The sequence below is a fragment of the Neolamprologus brichardi genome, chromosome 16 (assembly GCF_056152115.1).
Source record: "Neolamprologus brichardi isolate AB-2024 chromosome 16, ASM5615211v1, whole genome shotgun sequence".
Taxonomy (NCBI): Eukaryota; Metazoa; Chordata; class Actinopteri; order Cichliformes; family Cichlidae; genus Neolamprologus; species Neolamprologus brichardi.
The window spans coordinates 8,826,228-8,832,227 of NC_142119.1; positions in this window are offsets into that span (position 1 = coordinate 8,826,228).

The window sequence follows — 6,000 nt, forward strand, 5'->3', positions numbered from 1 at the left end:
GTATTAAACACAAAAAGGGTCAGCTAAGGAATGTTCATTGTGTTCCTCTTAATCAGCTATGTTGTAATCCTAATCTATCAACAGACCAGACCCACTTCTAAATGTTTGCTTTTCACAGAGCTTAAAGCCAAAGTCAACTCCTTTTGTGTGTAAAATTCCTCAATGTGCAGCAGCTACTCGTTACAGTTGCATCATTTCTCCGCACACATAGCAAAGATTCTTCTAACAGTAAAGGGTGGAAGAAGAAGTCACGTATCATTTTGTCTTTATTTTGAAAGGCATGTGAAGTATGCTGGACGTGCAAGGGTTAATTATAGTTTGGGGTTTCATTGTCATCTTGAGTTTGAAATAAGGGATTACAGGATATTCTGGTTGAAGAATGTGTTCGCACAGGCACAGAGTGGAGCAAAGGTTTTCATATGACACGAGTTCTGTTAGTTTTGCAGCCAGCCCGACCTAGATTTTAGCAGGACGGTACTATATTGTGACATTATTCACACAGTAAAGCAGGGTTAAAACACACACACTTTGCTCAAATATTTACAGTCTTGTTCAAATCGCTTCAACAAAACATCGTGAGATCATATGGTTGCACCCATGCAGGGCTTTTCAAAGGTTATTCTTTTTTCTCTCGCCTCTGATAGTTGTTGCCTTTGTAAACAAACGAATCCATTTCAGCAATCTTGCAGCACTAGTTTGACAGGAATGCTCCGATAGAGTTTTAACACGCATTAATACCTTAAGCTCATTAAATCTTTTTTTAAACAGTTTTCTTGGCATGTGCAAGATGATATCTGCAACATATCACATTTTGACACAGCCTTAGCTGCAGAGAGGCGGGCCAAGACAAACACAGTGACTCTATTTCTAGATCATGTGCATGTGCGGACACTGATGTCATCCTTACTGTGTTTCCCTAAAGCTCTGCTTTGCCCATAAACTCAACTTTGTGTGACTGGTTACTTAAACTCCTGCTCTTTGTTAAATTGTGGATGTCTCCAACAGCACCTGTTGCCATAGTAACAGATTGTTTTACAGGATGATGCTGGTGGAGCGATCCGGCAGCCTTTCGTGGTGTTGTGCACAGATAGAATGAGTTCCATGTGTGGACGGCCGTGGCGGGGCTGGAGCTAGGGGCAAGTCATCATTGTCAGTATAAACAGGGAGGGTGTGGGCCTGATGTGACTGGCTCGTGTTTATCCTCAGAGTAACAGACAGTGAAGGCTCTGGACGAAAATGAAGGCAAATACATAATGAATTAACTAATGCAAGAATTCCAGCTGATTCTCCATGCTGGGTTTCATTAATCCAGAAAAGACAGAGCGCTGGTATTGACATTCCCTACTTTGTGCAAATTCAACATCTGAGTACATCAAGAATCCTGTGGTTATTAGGACGACAGTGTGTCATTGAACTTAAGGCAAAACTTTGGAGCTCAATAATGCACAGACAAAGAACCATCTATAAAATCCAGTAAGAGCTCACCTCAAATAAGAAAATCTGTTCAAATAAATCACAGTCACTTGTGTCTGCAAAAAAGAAATATGTACGGTGGCCTGGGAGGTCAAACGCACTGAAACTTGAGAATACACCAGCGAACAAAAGAAAAGGTGAATAAAACATAATGAAAGCTGAATAAAACACAGTCTAAGCAAAAAAAAAGGAAAAAAAACTCAAAAAGCCACAACTGAAGGTAATTACAGAACAGTTGGAAAGGCGAGCAAATCCAGTATCACAGCAAAGCGTGTAATAGACATGCCAGTCCACCGTGTGGATGTCACGCTTTGTCTATATAAGCGTGAAATGGACACGCATATTTAAGTTGCAGCAAACTGCAGTACCAGCAGAGGTAGATATTTTATTTCAAGCCAACGTGAAAATAATTACAGGACAGTGTTTAAATAGACTTTTCTAACACATTTACATGTAAGTACATATTAGCTACCTAGCTTGATATAGTTTAAAAGGTTTCTAGCATAGAAGGATGCTGCCACTTCATACCTTGCTTGGTCACTGCTGACTTCTTGCCTTATATTAATATATTAAATGCATTATCTTAAGCATACGCGGAGAGGCAAAGTGTGTCTCTTACATGCTTTGCCTCTGAGACACGCTAAAAAGAAGCGGAGGAATCTTCTGTATTGTGAGGAAAGAAAAAGATGCAGGTAATGTGTGTTTTGATTACATGATTCATATAATACTGTAGTAAGTAAGTAACCACTGCCTCTAAAAGTATCTAATACTCACCCAGTGTAGGCTTGAGTCTGCAAAAGGTGCAAGGTGATAAGTTTTATAGCAGCTGCACTGAGCTGGATTGACAACATTGTATTTGAATGCTGACCTAAATTCGCAGGATGGAAAATATGAGCCCATTAAAAATATTAGCATATTTGGAACAGATTTCGGAGCATGCAGACATGCAGCGGGGAATCTGATAATGTAGCAGGACTTACCCGGCAGGTTTTAATGGCGATCTGAATTCATGTGTTTTTGAAGCTCAAAAGTATAGTATTTCAAGTTAGTCACAGGTTTTCCCGAATCCTCTTCTTTTGATGCAATGACAAGTAAAAGCATTTTATCTAATGTGTCTGTTTTCCCCACTAAGTATCTTGGTGTTGATCTTTTCATTATACTGACATCCATCCCCCTGAGTCATATTTACAATATGCTTGGCTATGTGTATCTGCATGTCCATGCGTATTAATGCATGCATTAGTGTCACACAGCAAAGCATTGTGCCTCCCATCCTCTGTGCTTTAGTCAGTGTTGAGTGTGGAGCCTGGAGCCTGGAGCGGGCAAGCAATAAATTGTACACTGAATTTAACATGAGGGGACGTCTAGTGGCATCATATTAGGCATGTTAGCTATTACACCCGTGTCAGTGGGTGATGTGGACCCATTTATGGGAACATATGAATCATAAAAGGCATGGAAGAAAGAAATAACTGTGAGCTGCAAAGTAAGGTGGAGCTCTTTTATTGAGTTTTAGGGTGTCTGACATTCCTAGCTTGCACCAAGAACAATACCTTATGTCTGATCACCTTGGTGACTTAAGCAAATTTACAAGAGAATACTTAAGGAGGTCAATATGGTATTATAATGACACAACCATTGGCAAAAGCTAAGAAAACAAACCCCATATTCTGTTCCTAATACAATAGATAAATGAATACATGAACTAATGGTGTCAGTCAAAACTACAATGGAAAAAAAAACAAGTTCAACTTTCTACCTTTCCAACTTTTAAATGATATTTGTAAAAAAAAAAAAAGTACAATTAAATAAATAAATACAATTATTAGCCATTCTTTTATAACATTACACTGATTTAGTGAAGGTTTATTATTTATTTATTCTCCTATAAATTGATGTATGATGGTTTACTGTTATTCTTGGAACATTCTAGGAAACCTGAAAGAGTTCATTCCATAAAAGAAAGTGAACAACCACATTATTGACAGTCTTTAGAAATTTTACATTTGTAAGTATAGCATTCAAAGACGTTTACAGCCTTCTTTGAATGCTATAATTTTGTTACAGCATTCAGTGTTTTGTTTGTTTTTTACATTGTTTGACCCAATAGGACAAGAGAGGAGAAAACACTGAGTACAAGAATATAAAACCACAAAGCTGACATTTCAGGAAGTCATCCTGCCGCCCATTTCCTTCAGATTACAAGGCCATGAGTGTGCCCGCGGCATGGCGCCACACTTCACTGCCACATTAGTCTTTCTTCACCTCCGAGTCATTCATGCAGGTGTTTCGCTGCAGTCACTGTCACGGTTTATCGTGGCCCTGACTGACAAGAGGCGGGTCGGCTCTGTGTCAGAGGTGTAATTATTGCTGTGGGTTTAGGAGCTGATGGCATTGTTGTCATCATCTGTCTGCAATGACACAGACGGATGAAGGGCAATAACAAAGACTCACTGTCTACCAAAGTGAAGAGGGGAGAAGAGGACAACTGTACGGTATTTTAGAAGGATGTTTGTGGTGACAGCAAGAAAACAAATGAATTCCAGCTGTACCTTGTTACATACAGAGTTGTTGTTGTTTGTGTGTGTGTGTTTGTGTGTAACTGCTGTTGTGCACACGGTCACGAGGACCTGCCTTCCTTACTGGAACACAAAGCAAATGTGGCAAGCAGTTATAGCAAGAGTTATAAGTGGGAAATAAATGGAGGTCGAGAAAATTTCTTCTGAAGTTATGGAGACACGAATGTGTGTGTCCTCGACCTCATTTGTGCTTTGATACTTTTTTTGAATTACTAACATGCCAACACTGATCTCACCTAATCTTCATTCAGTTCCACTTAAACCCACAATAAATCCAACACCGTTCACACTACCCAAGTTATCCTATTGGGATAATCTCCTCAGAGTTATGGTAAAATACTACAGAAACACCTTATGTGATGAAATGAACATACTATTTAATGTCGTAATATGATAAATCTTTTCTTGTACATAAAGGAAAAACAAGCATTATCATAATGTTCTACTATCCTGTTGTATTTTGTCACAGAGGAACTTCCTGTCAAAGGCTATTAGACTACAGACTACAGTTTCTGAGCTGTATTCTTTAATGGCATAACTAAATGGCCATAATGACTTATTTTTAAGTATAGCTTTAGACATTTCCAAGATGTAACAGGGTGAAAGGCATGGCACATCCTGGACAGGTTGCCAATCTAACTTCTGGCAAAACATAACTGAAGTTAATTATGTAATTGTAATATAGACCAAGCTCTATCAGATTTATGCTCTTCATACTGGACTCTGTGCTTTCCACTAAGCAGTATTTACATGTGTCATTAGTGAGTAATGATAGAAAAATGTGCGAGGTCAGTGGTGAGAAAGTGTAGTTATTAATCAGTGAACATAAAGCATGAATACAGTGAAGCCTATTTCACAGTCCCCCCTGCAAACAACATATTTCATGTTGCTACATAGGAACCAGAATAGATGCATTAATTACCTTCTTAGGCTTTTTGTCTTTATGCGCTCACAACGCCAACTTTCCTCTCATTTGTCTTCAACACTCCCGACTCTGGCCCAGGTGAGTGTGTGTGTTTTCTGTAAGTCCCAGGCTATTTAAAGCAACAGTTTGATGATTAACAGAGTTTCATGTGCTTTCAGTATACAGTATAGTGACAAATAGTGGTTTTAACAGGCAATTCTAACCTGATCCTTTTAGGTTTTTCCAAGCAGTGCTTTGAAGCAGCTCACCACTTCATAGGAAAAGAAATGGTGACGGTAAATTCCTGCCAACAAGCCCAGGTGTGTGTCATCTACCCCAATTCTGCCAAGTAAGGGAGATGTGTGTGTGAGTCACGACTGCGATGTGCGAGAGCATTAGTAACTCAATTTTTGTTGCCAGCAGTAGTTAGTTTGAAGTGCAGCTCTTTCAGCACTCTTAAGCCAACTTCTCCAGCAAAAATTAGATGAGGTTGAGGAGCTTCTTTATATGAGACCTGGTGTTCTTGTCGGTTTAGATGATTAAATTTTTACATCCTTAAAAAGAACATTTGGAAGACTCGATGCACTGTTAAAACGAAGTTTGAAAATCAGAAGTGAATACATGAAGCACAGTCCCCTTTATTTGTTACACTTAAAGACGCACACGCACATGAAGGACCTGATTTGCTGAGTCAAAGCATTTTAACTGTATCAGGCAGGCATAAAACAAAATCACAGTTCATCAGCGCAGTATGTCTCACTGTTTCCTTTGCCAAAGTATTTCTGTTTTAAATTCTCTTGGAGTCACCCGAGCAGCTGTTCCTCCATCTGATTCATGCAGGAATAATAAAGGTGGAGGAGCGGCACTTCTGTGTATGCCAAAGACCTGAATGTGGAATGCATCCTGGCTGAATCATGTCTCCTGACAGATGTCACCTCTTGAAAAACAAAAATCTGTCAGCACTACATCAACCAGAAGGCAAAACCGATGACGTTAAGCTTTACATTGGGACCAGACTTTTCTTTTCCTTTTGTCTTTTGTATC